Genomic DNA, 15,309 nt, shown 5'->3' with positions numbered 1-15,309 from the left:
TTTGCTCAGCGCGCCATCCCTTGATGTTTACAAACAAATACAGAAAAAAGTTTATGTAATGCATTTATTTGAACAAGAACTAAGAAATGTGCAAATAGATCATTCTTAGGGAATCTTTGCTTTGCAAACACACCTATTATAGATTAAACTTTGACAGTATGCCAGAGTTATCAAGGTAAACGACAGCAGTGACTAACAACAGAAAGTGGTTTCTCTTTGTTCCTCTTTGTGTGTGTGTACGTGTGTGTGTGCATGTGTGTGTGTGTGAAACCACACACAAAGACTCTCTACAAGTCTCACTATTGCAGCACTTGTTTTTTGCTCCACCATGGAAGAACCATCAATTTATCTTGGGCAACTTGACCACTCCCTTCAAGGATCAGCACATAAAGACTGACCTGGGGCACACACACACACACACACACACACACACACACACCACCATGCATTAATCAAGTGTCACAGGTGTGTGTGTGTGTGTGAGGTCAGATTGTGACACAATGTGTTGCAAGTGGTGGGTCATGTAGGGGGCAGTAGATCAACGCTCGATCAAGGATATCTGTATAATATCAGAGCAGCAAAAATACATGTGTGAGAATGTGTTGCTATTTCCTGTTGGATATTGATTCTCTTATGTGTGATCAGGAATGTTTGTCAAACTCAAATAGTATTGTTTTTCCCCACAGAGATTAACCTGTTTAATGCAGGGAGCAATCACCCATTGAAGCTGCACGATGTGTGTGTGTGTGTGTGTGTGTGTGGACATGGGACCGGTTAGGTGTGGTATCGTGCGTGTGTGTGTGTGTGAGAAAAAGACCACCTGTGCAGTGGAAGGAGTCAGTGAATTTGGAACCAACGTGTACTTTGTCAATCGCCATTTGATTTGTCACTCAGCAGACTCAAGACTGAGTCATTTAGCAAGCCACACCCGCTTTCCCCATCGCTGCCTTTCTTCTCCCTCCAGCACAAGGTGTACCTAAGGGTTCACCTCCAGGCCAACGGTGTTGACACACATACCTCACTGCGCGTGGCTCACGCCCATTTCTTTCAGTGAGCAGCGGCGACGACCTGTAGTGAAGGAAAATCATCACCCACTTCCAAATTGGTGACGGGCACAGCATGTAACTAATTTGTATTTGATGTGATTTCTGTTTTCTTCTCAGCTGTTTTTCTGCAGACTTGGTTGTTTTGACTTGTTGTCTCAAAGTCCTTTTGAATATATTCCACTGTAAATACATTCAAAAGGGTCCGTCCACTTGTAAACAAACGCACCAGCTTAAACATGATGGCTGAATAATAACAATAAGTGAGTTCGTCTGAGAGAGGAAAGTTTTTACCAAGGTAGATTTTGCAGGTATTTCAACCTACCAGAGTAAATAGGAAAGCTATTGCCCCATTCAAAAGAATATGACATGCATTACAGATGGTCCAGTATTGACGGAGTCTTTTAAAACTGGCAAGTCCTTTACCAAACTGGTACTCACAGGTATTCATCATTTACTCCTGCTGCCGCTAGCTACGTAAATTGAAAAAGGAAACAACCGAGTGTGTCATTTATTGTGCAACAGTAAATTAACCCCATGGAAAAACTAGGACTGTCGACAAAGCCGAATGCCAACAGAAGAGGCTTCATTTGGAAGTAAAGACGTTTATTTTGCAGTTTAATCTATCGACACGAAAAAAAAGTTTGTGTTTTTGTTCCCAAAATCGATCATCTGAAGGGGCAACAGGACGACATAAGGAACCAACAGATAGAAGGTTTGTTAAAAATACATTCATTCAGTTTCTATACATTTATCCTCACTAGGGTCCCAACATGCTGGAGCCTATCCCAGGTAGGGTACACCCTGGATTGGTCACCAGCCAATAACAGTGTTAAAAATACATCAACTACATATTTGACTGTCAACTCAGGCTGAAATTCATTAAGTACAACTTTTTTTTCCACAGTTGTATAAAACTAGTAGTTTACCCTCCAAAGTGTCCATCCATTTTCTATGCCACTTATCCTCACTAGGGTCCTAACCTAACCTAAACACCTAAAAACATGACTCAGTAAAAGCAATCCAGTTTACCCTCACTAACCTTCATGCCTGTGGAGCTTCTGCAACATGAATCACCTTGCATCATAAAAGTGTTTTATTCTGTTACGTCCCAATGTTTACAGTGGATAACATGCCACTACATTTAATAGTGAGAGTCCTGCAACAGGGAATAATGCCCCCTATAACTACTGTATACTATGCATAAGTATGCAATGCGTATAATATATATAAAATAATAAATGCATATATAATAATGAATACATTTTGAAATGAATACCACTCTGAATATCTCCGACTTCCCCACAGATGAAAGGCTTGTCTGAAGGCACAGCTAAGCCACATCTGGCGTTCATGGCTGTCACTCATGGGGGTGTTGTACACACGTACATGTCTGTACTGCATGCACACAAACCAAAGCAGTGCCAGAGAAGTGACTATCATTTTGCAGACATGCTGTTGTTTCAACAGGCTATACATTCAATGTTCATGATCATAACATGGGTAGCGTAACATGGGGCTTGGCATACATGCTCGGAGCAGGAAGACGCTGGGATATGATGCTTGAAGGCACAGCTTTGGCAAAATCAGAACAGTTGTGTTACATTCTGATATTGCATGGATGCTACTTGAAACACACGGCTAAAAATGACTGAAATGACTCGTTGAGCTGATGTATCATCTTGGCATCACAAAGGACATCTTTGGCAGGTCAGAATGCATCAACCTCTGAAATGTTTGCAAATTCTTGAAGTTGCCTTCTGAGGCGGCAAAAAGGGGCTCATTCACTAAAACTCTGAAGGTGTGGATCAGCAAACACTTGATTATAAATACATATGGGGGTCACAAACGAGTGGCTCTAGTTCTTCAGGATTGATCTCACTCTAATTTTGTACGAAAACCTGCTTCCACCCTAGACTGCATCACCAACCATTCCACTAAGTCCACCACTCCCTTTGTAACAAAGCTCATCTCTCTCTTTGTGACAATGAGACGCAACCGTGCTGAAATGACATGAAGGTAAAGGGTAAGCTCTGTCGTCTTTCCCATGACTGAGAATTCCTTAAAGGAAAAGCTTAAAGAGCTCTAAGAAAAACATGAGATTAGTCACAATGTTTCCCATGGCCAAATTTAGAAAACGAGCGTTACAACTAAGAGAACAAGTTATTTCGAGGTATATTACATTTATGACCACAAATGCAGCGCCTGTTTCCTTACCGCTGCAGATTTTAGTCTATAGATGGTCTAACAAGCTTTTAGATACACCACACATCAAACATGAAAGAGATTTTGGGTCACTTGAACCTTGAAGTAAAGTCAAGGCAATTTTATTTATATTGCGGCAATTGACTACGGAAGTTATCTCAAGGCATTTAACACAATCAGAATCACACTCATACAATAAAGTGGACCAATGGAACTAAAGAAAAACTCATTCTAGAGAAGAACTCTTGAACACACAACCAGTTGGGTTGCGATAGAGAGAAAGAGTAGAAGGAAAAAACTGCTTGGGCAAAAAAAAAAAAAAAATCTCACTGAAAGCTTTTGACATCTTCCAGAATCTGCACCTAGTCAAACTTTTTTCCTTGGCTGTGTTTTTCTATTTTCATTTATTCCACTCATGGCACGCCCACTACACTGTGATTGGTCACACTCTACCTCCAGACTACTATTTTGAAGCCACGATGTTAAATACAGTGGTGCAAAGGTTAACGTCCTTTCGTCAGTTAGCATGTTTTTCGGTTCACGTCCAAATTTGCCTGCTTGTTTAGCATCCAAACTGCCCTGTTTGTTTACGCCGCCATCCAGTTTATCAACTGGAATGTTGATATTTAGTTTGATAAATTAGTTTAAGGGCTGCACGGTGGACGAGTGGTTGGCGCGCAGACCTCACAGCTAGGAGACCTGAGTTCAATTCCACCCTTGGCCATCTCTTTGTGGAGTTTGCATGTTCTCCCCGTGCATGCATGGTTTTTCTCCGGGGACTCCGGTTTCCTCCCACATTCCAAAAACATGCTATGTTAATTGGCGACTCCAAATTGTAAGCGGTAGAAAATGAATGAATATTTGTTAAATTTTTAGCAAATTATGGAAAAATGCGTTTGTGTTATGCTGTTAATTGATGGTGTGTGTCAAACAATACTAGGTAAAAGTTCATTTGTTATTTTACAATTATATTTGCATCATTTTCAGCATGTAAAACAAAAATTTTTGGCTATGAAATATGACTTTTGGTAACCTTTTGGTGTCTGGGAAGGATTCATTGGATTTACATTCTTTACTAAAGGAACATTTCTTTTAGTTAGAGTCTGTTTTGGTTTGAACCTGAACTACTGCAACCGATTGACGTTTAACAAAGCACCACTGTATGTGGAGTAAAACTATGAAAACAGACTGAGGTGTATTTTATACTTTCCCCATGCACAAGGTCCATGAAGCTCCGTGGGGACAACATTTTCGCACTCACACAACCTCAATTGGCCCCCTGACTTTCATGCTGAAAATGTTTCCTCCACATTTACCTAGCTACACAGACGAAGGCAAGTAGGAGTAATATACTGACGGACACACAGTAGTTTAAGCATAGAGACACTGACACAAGTTGTGTTTAAGTCAAGTTGTTTTTTTAATTTATTTTGCCATGTTCAGCATCCCTTTTGTAAGCACATTCTCCTGCTGTGGTACAAGTCCTTGTGGTGGGAAGAATGATGAGCTGTGATTGCAGCACTCCTCCTATTCAAAGAACGAGTGGAGCACCTTCTCTTTCTTTTCTGTCACAACAGCAAATAAATACAACTCTTCAAAAATAAATGCGCAAGTGTCCCTATGTTGGACTTCAAATACACAATGGCAAAGACGTGTGTTTTTAATACACTGCCCATGCAGTTTGGGAGCAGACGCTGCAAGGAAGTCACACAAGGTCTCTCGAGTGGATTTCCTTGAGGATCGTTCATGCGGAGAGCCAGGAGAACAAACAAGGATATATTTATCAATTATTCCTGCATTCATTCAATTACTGTTATTTTCCTGTCGCAAATTTATTTTCAGGCATATTGAAACATGTTCTTTATTGTAATTTGGTTAATGTTTGTTATATGGCAGTTAAAATAAATAGTATCTGATCAATTTAGCATTCAGCTGCATTTGTACAAGCATATTGAGTGGGTGATTTGGGGTTGTTGGGCTTTCTACTAGCATCCACTTTTAAATCCCAATCAATAAACATTGGAAACAAATATACAAATATATAGTAAAAGTAAGTAGGGTTTGTTTTGCTATAATCTGAGACAAAACAGACAAGAATAAGTAAAGATGTCTGTTGCAGGGGAGCAGTTAATTGATAGACAGGTACACACAATAGACAGGTGGTGCCATGGAGTCACATTCCTCACATGCCAGTCAGTCTGTCAGTGACCCTGAAACGGAGCCCACTTTCCCAATTAGGGTCATTAGTGCGAGCCAGTAAGTGGCCCGGTCACACATGGTTGCAAAGCAGACTCACTTTGGAACTGTGGAAGGACTCCAAGCAGAACAACACAATAAGGACGTTTTCAGCAAGACGTCCATCAAGACAGAGAGTGGTTACTCAGCTTTTGCAAAGACCTGAGGGAGTCAGACAAATTCGAGTGAAATTTTAGCAAAATTCAACATAATAAACCATGCTGTGAGCTTGTAGGACTGCAAAATACAACTGACAGCAGCCGTTTGGACGCTTCTCACATCACTAGACTGGCAGTTATGGCAGTTGCTTCATTTTCCACGCGTGTTGACCGCAAAATTGACATTAAGTCCAGGACGTTTTCATCCAAGCGCCCACCAAAACCACCGTTCCTTGTTGGATTATCTGTACAAGATGCAAAGATAATTCTGATTATTGTTTCGTATGAAAATGCTTAATGATTCATTTTCCTACTCATCACAATAGCTATCTAAATAAATCTGGTGGTTACAGCTTCTGTGTGTTGTTGCCCAAAACAAAGTGTTAAAGTATTGTGGACATTGTTGCTCATTTGACTGCTGATTTGTTTGTAGAAGTCAAGCTTTGGTGCATCAATAGAGGAAAATGATGCACCTCAGAACAGATATGATTGGTTAATGTCAACTGCCTAGACTGTGATGTAAGTTGAGTTTTAGAATAACGCACAACGTAAATTAACTGCTAAGTCAGTCACACTGTGGGCAGAAGACATTTGTGGAATTTTGCCCATCATTCACAATCCTTATATGAAGCATGAACACATTTATTTCCCTTTTCTGTGCATTTTTACAAGAGAAAACTATTTAGTATGAGCTAGCTAACAATGCACATCATTGGGACGTAACTATTTTGATGATGAGGCCATGACTTAGCCTATGAAAAAACCCTCTAACAACGTTTTAGCATTTGATACACATGTTGTGATGATGCATTACCAAGTACAGTACGTATATTGATGATAACATGTAATACTTACAGTATCTTTGATCATTTAAAATGTTACCTAAACTAGAGAATAAGATGTCAGAGAGGTATACTTTTGCCAGTGTTCGTTATTGTGGTAGTATTGTAGTAGTTGAAAGAAAGAACGGCACTGCAGTAGACTGAAATTGAGGTTTATATGCAAAAAAACAAAAAACAGGTTGCAAATTCATGTGTCTGTCACATGCACACTGCACTCTTCAAAAGTATATTCTAATCTGGATGCTTGCAGTATTTACAGAACTTGTCTTTTACAGCGCATACAACATGTTTTACGTTGATATCTGAGTGTTTGTAAGGATTTACAATACAGCTATGAGCACCACCTGCATTCACTTGAACCATTACCAGGGACTCTGCGTTTCTTTTATTCTTCCAATCAACTGGAGATAAGGTGTGCTGAGAGACTTGGAAGGTGGAAGAACTGAATAATCAGTCAGCGACTCTCGCATTCAAGAGACAATAAAGTGGATTGACTGGGAGAGAAATCATGGGAGATTAGCGCTCAAGCTGTTGGCAGGTTGAGCTGCTGAAAAAGAGGCTGAGAGCTGTGCAGCTGGGGGTTGCGTGTAGAGATTCATCAGGTTGGATTGAGATGGCGGGATGAAGCTGATGGAAAAACGCTGAAAGGTGGGGGAAAAAAACGACACCTCCCTACATGCAAAGTACTCTACTGTATAAACAGTAAATGCTTCTCAATACTCCAAGTGCCAAAAAAGGAATAAAGTTGTCAGATGAGAGGATGGGGACGTATAAAGCACATCAGTTTGATGTTCTATGACCACCGCCATATGCACTGCATCACCCTTGATGGATAGCATGCTGTAATAGTACTAGCGTCAACAATAGCTCTAATAACACAAACTTGGATGGTACAAGGCTGGTGTACTCAGCGCCTTTAGTGTTTGTTTGATGAGTTGTCTGCCTTGTAGAGTGTGAAGCCACTCACCTTGCTCGCTGTCATAAAGAGGCTGTTTGCAGAGAGATCCTCAGACTTACTGCACAGTGTGCTGAAAAGCACAGCACTCAGCCTAGCTAGCTGCAGATCTCAGCGGCATGTTGGTAAATCAGAGTGAAAAAAATAATCATCCCGTCTTGTTTGTTTAACTGCTAAACCAACCCAGTCCCAGCAAGTGAGCACGGATTGTTTACCACTCCAGCTATGACACCTTCCGACCAGTGAAATGGACAACAGGGAGCTGGTTTGTGTTATCAGGCTTATTGCTGAGTTGTTTGGTGTTAATAATACCACTTAATACCAATATAGTTTACAGGTCTGTACTACAGTGAGGAACACTGCCCTCCAGTGGAAAGAATGCACCATTACTCGGATAGCGTAAATCTACGGCTCACTGCAATGGTGTCCAAAGTGTGGCCCGGGGGCCAAATTGCAACAGTGGCATGCCTTTGGGGTGGACTTATATTTTCTTTCTTGGCAGTCCCTTATTGTTAAAAAAAAAGATATCCATTGCCATTTACCCTGGGTTCAAACCACAATCCTCAGTGTTGGTTTTGACAACCCACTTGACTGCACCAATAAGCCACTTCAAGGGGACCGGTTGTGCTTTTTCAATTTTTCTGACCCATAAATGTACTTAGAATGTTGTATTCTTGTGTTAAATGATGCCAAAGTTTTAGATAATGAGTTTTGCGCATCTTGAAATAAGCCCTGAAAGAAGTTTGGGATGGCTCAAAATGCTCGGTTTTAAAAGGCGTGGTAAAACTGCCTCTTTGTGATGTCACAAAGGGGCGGATTACCTTATATAGGCGTGGCTGAAAGCCATATAAACTCCCTTCCCTCCCCCAAGCTCTGCTTCCTCCGCCCTACGAAACAAGCTCAGGCAGGAGTCATTGTATTTGCTGCTGCTGCCATGCTCAGGGAACTGTGTGTGAATGAGTTGCTTTGCAATAGAAACCCTTCATGTAACCTTTACCCTTTGTGAGTCTTAACCATTTTGCAACCCTATTATTGAACTTTCACATTTTATCTTAAAGGGCACGTATAATGCTAATTTAAGGCTACACACAATAACCCGTACAGAAAGCTTTCCAGATCTTCTAGAATCTGCACCTATTCCAGGTGTATTTCCTTGGATTTCCAAAACGGTCTTTTTTAATTTATTCCACCCACAGTCCGCTTCCAGGCACGGCCATTCTGCTGTGATTGGTCCACTCAGCTTGTACAGGTGTTGGAAAAAAAAAAACACACCTCTGAAACGGTGCATTCAGAACCATCCCAATTGTCTTTCAGGGATCACTTCCATCATCGTTGAACACGAGAATACAACATTCTAACTACATTTATAAGTCAGAACAGTGAAAAAAGCATAATAGGTCCACTTTAACACATATGACCTCCTTTTTATTTAAGTAACCAACATAAATGTGTGGGTGGTGGCCTTTACCGGAGTATGTTTGGACACCCGTCTTAATGATAGGAATGACATCTGTGACAGGAACAAGCATGATTCTGCCCCAACTACAGGAAATAGTAATAAACAAGTTAGTCATTAATTCATTCATTTTCTACTGCTTATCCTTACAAGGGTCACGGGGGTGCTGGAGCCTATCCCAGCTGTCTTCGGGCGAAGGCGGGCTACACCCTGGACTGGTCGCCAGCCAATCACAGGGCAAATATAGACAAACAACCATTCACACTCACATTCATACCTATGGACAATTTGGAGTCGCTACTTAACCTAGCATGTTTTTGGAATGTGGGAGGAAACCGGAGTAAACCGGGAAGAGCATGCAAACTCCACACAGAGTTGGCCGAGTGTGGAATTGAACCCTGGTCTCCTAGCTGTGAGGTCTGCGCGCTAACCACTCGACCGCCAAGTTAGTTATAAGAAAAGTTATTTTAAAAAATGGAAAGTGACAGTTTTCCCCTATAGGGAGTATCTTTGCATGGTTTACGGTATTGGCTAGCTATGATATGCTGTGATGTTTTAACCAATGTTTGTGTACTCTGTGTAATTCTGTCCATTTGGCATGATGACAGCTTTTCCACCTCCAAATAGTTTCCTAGGGAAACAACTTGTAATTGTTATTATGTATTGTGTCACATTTAACACAGCTATGACATTACTTTTCATAAAAAAACCCTTATTTTAGAAATGTTGTTTTTTTTGTAGAAGAAAATGGAAAGAAATGGTGTGAACTGAAGAACAACACTGTAGTTTTATATTATATACTATATTGTAGTTTTATATTTATATTACAAGTCATGAAGAACATTAAATTCAGGTTATGATGATCCTCCCTCCCTCCCGCCCTCTTATTGTGTTATGGTTGTACCAACAGGTGGTGTTACCTGACTGTGGCTGGGAAGCAGGTAGATATGAAGGGGATGTGTAGGGGCAATAAAGCCATAACTGGCTGCTTGTATGGCGGGGGGGGGCGTTATATACAAGCACCACCTGCTCAATGTGAGGACCCTTTATCACCAGCTGGCCAGTGTTTTATAGCTCATCTTTTACAGTGGCTGTGATTAGACAAAAAAAGGTCGGGGGTGGGGGGGGGGGGGGGGATTGGGAAGCTCATGTCATCATCTCGATGTGACACTAAATATAAGTTTTGAAGCCTGTTCCTTTCACAGACTGACATAATGTTCGTTTGCTGCTGGAGTTGCTGCAGCGTACAAGCCTCAGCACGCCTTATTATGTGGCGCCACCCTGTGGCTGACAAGGTGTATGACAATTTGTGGACAAAGATTGCCTCACCTGACACTGTGTGTGTTAAATAGGCATACACAATTTGTGGCTGTATAGATGTGAGCCATTAATCCTCATCATTGATTCTGAAATAATAGACTTCCTAGACCTCTTTTATACACCACTGATTTCAGGCGCATAACCACAATTTATTTATTTTAATATGTTTAGCCTTTTTACAAACTCAATATTAAAAATTAAAATGGATAAAATGTGCCCTCACTCCCTTTTGTCAGTAGAGGCCTGTGTTTCCCCGATTTACATGAACGAGCAATAAGCTCAAATCTGGGATTTAGTGACACCTAGCGGTGATGTTGCTGACTACAACCAATGAAATATTCACGTAGTACCTTTTGCCAGTGTGGCATTTCTTTCAACGTGTTGTATAGCATAATGCTATCTTTATATTTACAAACATGCTCTTATTTTAGAGATCAGAAATATGAAATTACCAACATAATTCTTAGGTATGTACTGTCAATCTAAAACCACAAGAATGTGAATGGGGTTCTCTAGACCAGGTCATATTACATACCTAGCATAGCATACTAGATCCTAGACCTTATAGTGAAGTTAGAGGGTATAAGTGAGTATAAGTTACATTTACTTATTGCCCATTTAGCTATTTTCTGGTCACATCAATACATTTTTAATTTGGCGATAACATTTAGATTACTGAGAACATATTCTAAGTGCGGATGTTTGTGCTCTTTTGTCACATTTCTGAGTGAACATAAGCATACCATAATCACCCGAGCCAGTTCAATTTAAGACAAGCTGTTTCCTATAATACCCAATATTCAAACAACACAGAATGATCCAAATGAAAAATACAATGCAAAAAAATTGGGACTAACATTTCTGTTTCCCTCATGGATTGTGAGGCTGGATTGCAATTTAAAGCATACAGCTCTTCAAAAGGGGAGTAGCACCATGTTTAAAAAAGGCACATCTTTGAATTATAATCAGCAGGAAGCAATTAAAAAAAAAACCTCCTTGCTGCCCTCATTTCTTTTCCACAACCATGTTCTGCTAATGGCTTTGGATCATGGCTAAGCCTTCCTGCAAATGGCTCTTAATCCAGTAGGCCTGCATTTGGTTACCTGAGGGAAATACTATCCAGGCTCTATGCTACCCCCTCTGCCAGCTTCCAGATTAGTCCAATATATATTAATCCTCCCATTTATCTTTGTCAACTAAAAAGGGCAAAAATAATTTGAGAGCGAGTAAATAAGAGTGAGAGAGAGGGATGCCTCAGACAAGGCAGGTGATTGCCACCTCAGACAAGTCGTCTCTGAGCGCTGCTCATTTTGCAGAGCATCAACATTTCATGTAGTGGATGATTAGCATTTTTAAGCAAACAGGTGAAGTTTCAGAATGAAAAATTGTCAGAACAGGCTTGCTGTTGACTCAAGAAATGGCCATTGTTCTCTGTAACTGAGTCATTATCACCCGATGGGCCCTTCTCAGGCCCCAACTGAATCTGAAGGAGTTTTGACATTTACAGTTTGGTGGGAGAGTAGTAAATACTGTCTCAAAGCAGCAGAAAGAGCCGTCATTTCGTCTGTATGGTTTTGCTGAAATATTTAAATTCTCATTTCAAACTGATTGGTGAGGTTACAAGCCAAGTTTTTTTTTTTTTTTTTTAAGAGGCAGTAAACTAAAGTCCATGTGAGGCTGCAGCAGCGATGCCCCCATGGTCCTACCAGTGGAACTCATTATGCCTGGTAAGCCTGTGCAACACACCCACAGAAGCTGGCACAGGCGCACAGTTTACTGACATGTTGCAGATGCATGATCAAAGCTTGGGATAGCTACATTAAAGAGCTATGTAAAGTGTCACTGCCCCCCTGCCTTTCATGGGAAATGCTTGTTCGGACATAATCTTATGGGCATTAATTGTACAGTAAGGAAATGAGCCCATACTTGGCTGCAACCAGCAGAGGCAATGCTTATTCACTCTAAACAAGTGTAGTGCCTGAATAACATTATACTAATGGTTACCAAGCATTTCATGTTTAATTGTTAATAAGATATACAGTCATTGCACATAACATTGAGACATTACCTTACAATACATGACCTTAACACTGCATGAAGTCAGCCATGGCATGTCTGACATGAGTAGAAAAAAAGTTCTCTTCGCCTTGTTGACTGTAATTTTCTCAAAAGCACAGCATTACGTACTACAAGCAGTTTTCCATCAGACAGCCAAACCAGTCGAAACAAGCAGATGAAAAAGAAAACCCAAAACACCATCAGTGACTGATGCACGATCGTGCTCGCTGTCTTGTGAAATGCACCATGTAGTTATGAAACAAGTTTAAGATTTCAAGGTGCATATTGCAATGTACTAATATTTTAACATGCTTATGTCAGCATTAATGCAGAATGCTTGATGCCGCGTGTGCAAGTGTACCTAATATTGTGGGCAGGTTACAGTTCCTACTAACTGGAAATTAACTAAATTCTTATATTGTAGGCTACCACACCTATTTTATGATGACTTCATGAAATGAGAAAAGAACACATTTCAAGGAAAAAATGCCATCCCAATTGAGTTGTTGAGTGCCTACACAGCGCTGTGCCCCGCTCATATTCCGGAACAAGTTTACCAAGTAACTTTAGATACAAGCCAAAATAGAGGCGAGCTGAAGACATCGTTAAGTTCACCAGCAGAAAATTCAAAACCGCGTTACTTAAAACAGGGAGAGAAGCTAATAGGCACAAAGATCTACATGAATGAGCATGTGACAAAACAACGCTGATATCGCTAAGAAAGCACACAACTTGAGGCATGGAAAGAGTCAAGGCACGTGAAGCTCCAACTGCAAAAGCTACATGATTATAACCAAAGTACCACAAGTCAGAGTGCTCGTTGTCAATGATATCAATTATCATTTGACAACATCACTACCACGTTTCAAGGCCTGGATTTAGGTACCCATTTAATGATACACACAATTTTGCAGGACAAGATCTAGAATTGGAATTTCCACACCACAAACAACTGGAATTGGAGGAAGCTACAGATCCAGACACAACTGCCCCCCCTCATCCTCCATTTCAATGCATTTTTACATGATGCAGTTCATTTCATATCCTTCAGTTAAAAAATCATGCCCTTCTCAGCATCTTCTGAGACTGCGATTACTTTGAAGGGTTGCATGTAGGTGTGTCACATATGTTAAGATTCACTTGTTTTTCCACAAAGTTGCTGATAAACGAACCTTTGTTGTTCCTCTTGCAGATCACAGACATGGCTCCTTCACTGATCTCGCATTTTATATGGCAACTTTTTAATGTCCAACATGTTCAATGGTATGTCAAGGTCACAGAGGTATACTGTACATCCTCCATAGTGTTGCAGCAGCCATGCAATACGAGACTCCTGCACTCCTGCAGTGCTCCCACATCCTAGGGCTGTGTGTTGCAGATATTTTGTGCTCAGTCCCATAATGTTCTTTCTCAGCATCTCTACTTCGTTCAGATAAACATGATAACTTGGAGGAATAACTTGATCTCATACTTCCTGCATTTGATTTCTGTGGTTGCACATCATCCTGTAGGTCCAGATGATTGCATGGCGGATGCCCTAAACAACTTCACAATAATATTGCAGCAAGGCAGTGCGGACACCTAAGGAGGGGCAGGTGCTCAAAGTTCAAAAGGGGGGCACATAGACACACACACACTTTAAAAAAGGGGCACTTTGGGCATGTGCCCTACTGTAATCCAATAGGGAGGATATTACCATGTGCACTTTTATTAGTGGAATGAGTAATTTGATTTTGTAGCTGTTCAATCTTATTTTGCTGCTTTGGCTGTCAATTTAATTTCCTTTATTCCTGTATTAATGTTTAACATTGCTCATCAAATACACAAACAAACAAGCACTATTAATACATCAGCACCGCAGCGGCCTTGCAACAAAGTCACACCAGCAAGTCATACAAGTACATAAAAGCCATAACAATGCTTCAATAAACCAGCATGCATGCACTCAATTTACACCGTTCTCCATTAGACACGGTGCATCAGCATCCCAATGCGGAATCCTTAATCCAGGGACAACAAAACGAAACAGTTGACCTACCTGATTCCCGGTGAGTGCTTGGCGTGCGATTTAGCTGACTTGGCTCCTCCGTCGTGCTCCTGGCGTGATGCCCGTTTGGCGGCGAGTAGGCGATGCGACTATGTTAGTTCGATGCCTTTTTGATGACTTCGATTGCGGCCTCCTTGTACCTTTTAGCCGCCGATAGGGTCATTTGGTGACCAGCTTGTATAGTCACGCTGAATAGGATACCGTGTTTGGTGGGTTTATAACAATGATTACACCAAAGCAGGACAGTAGATACTTTGGATGTGAAGTTATGGCCGATGGCGTGAAGCAGTATATGCAACGGGACAAAATGAATCAAGAATACACAGACAAAAACGGGTATGCAAATATAACAAACTATCACTGTTTACCGACCTGCACAAGCAAATGCGCGCCATTTACGGCTTCCGTGTGCGCAAGCGCGTACAACTACCTGGGCTCACGTGACCACGCCTGTTTTATTTGTCAATTTTGATCGATTTGTTGTTAATAGCGTGACTGGAAATTAGCGGGTTTAACTTAGTTTAGCATGCTAGTACTGTTGTGTGTGTACAGCTTCACCGGGCTGTGTTTTTACTGCTTTAATGTGTTTAAAATGTTTTACAAAGCTAATGTTTGTCAAATCGCTATCATTAGCTGACATCGAACATATGTAACTAATGTATGTGTTACGTGGGGCGTGGCTTACATGTTCCGAGCAGGAAGAGGGCGGGACTTACTACTTACTACTTAATACTTCACACTCAAGGCAGCCACATGATGACTGTTTCAAACAGTCTAGTTAACTGACTAATTAATCATGAAAACAGGGGGAAATATGTGTGTCCTGCATGCTGAAATATGTTTGAAATATAAATTTGTGTTTAACAATGAACCATAATTTGTTAGCTGTGTGTCACCTTTTCTCATCCACTACTGATCTCTTGGTGGGACTTCCTGTTTTCTGTTAAGATGGAATCATTTTTATATGATAATGCATTGTGTGAATGCTAA

General features: G+C 40.8%; 1 protein-coding gene across 1 annotated transcript in view; it reads right to left on the bottom strand.

The window, feature by feature from the left end:
- The window catches only part of qpct (glutaminyl-peptide cyclotransferase), a 131,039-nt gene extending 116,334 nt beyond the window's left edge, over positions 1–14,705 (bottom strand). The window contains exon 1 of the mRNA XM_058090061.2: positions 14,311–14,705. The gene's annotated coding sequence lies outside the window, so the exon portion shown is untranslated. The remainder of the gene's footprint in view (positions 1–14,310) is intronic.
- Between the last annotated feature and the right edge of the window lie 604 nt (positions 14,706–15,309).

Source organism: Doryrhamphus excisus, linkage group LG14 (assembly GCF_037039965.1).
Source record: "Doryrhamphus excisus strain RoL-2023G ecotype Guam linkage group LG14, RoL_Dexc_Guam_v1.1, whole genome shotgun sequence".
Lineage (NCBI taxonomy): Eukaryota > Metazoa > Chordata > Actinopteri > Syngnathiformes > Syngnathidae > Doryrhamphus > Doryrhamphus excisus.
Note: the sequence above shows the minus strand (reverse complement) of the source record. Positions and strands in the feature narration are given on the sequence as shown.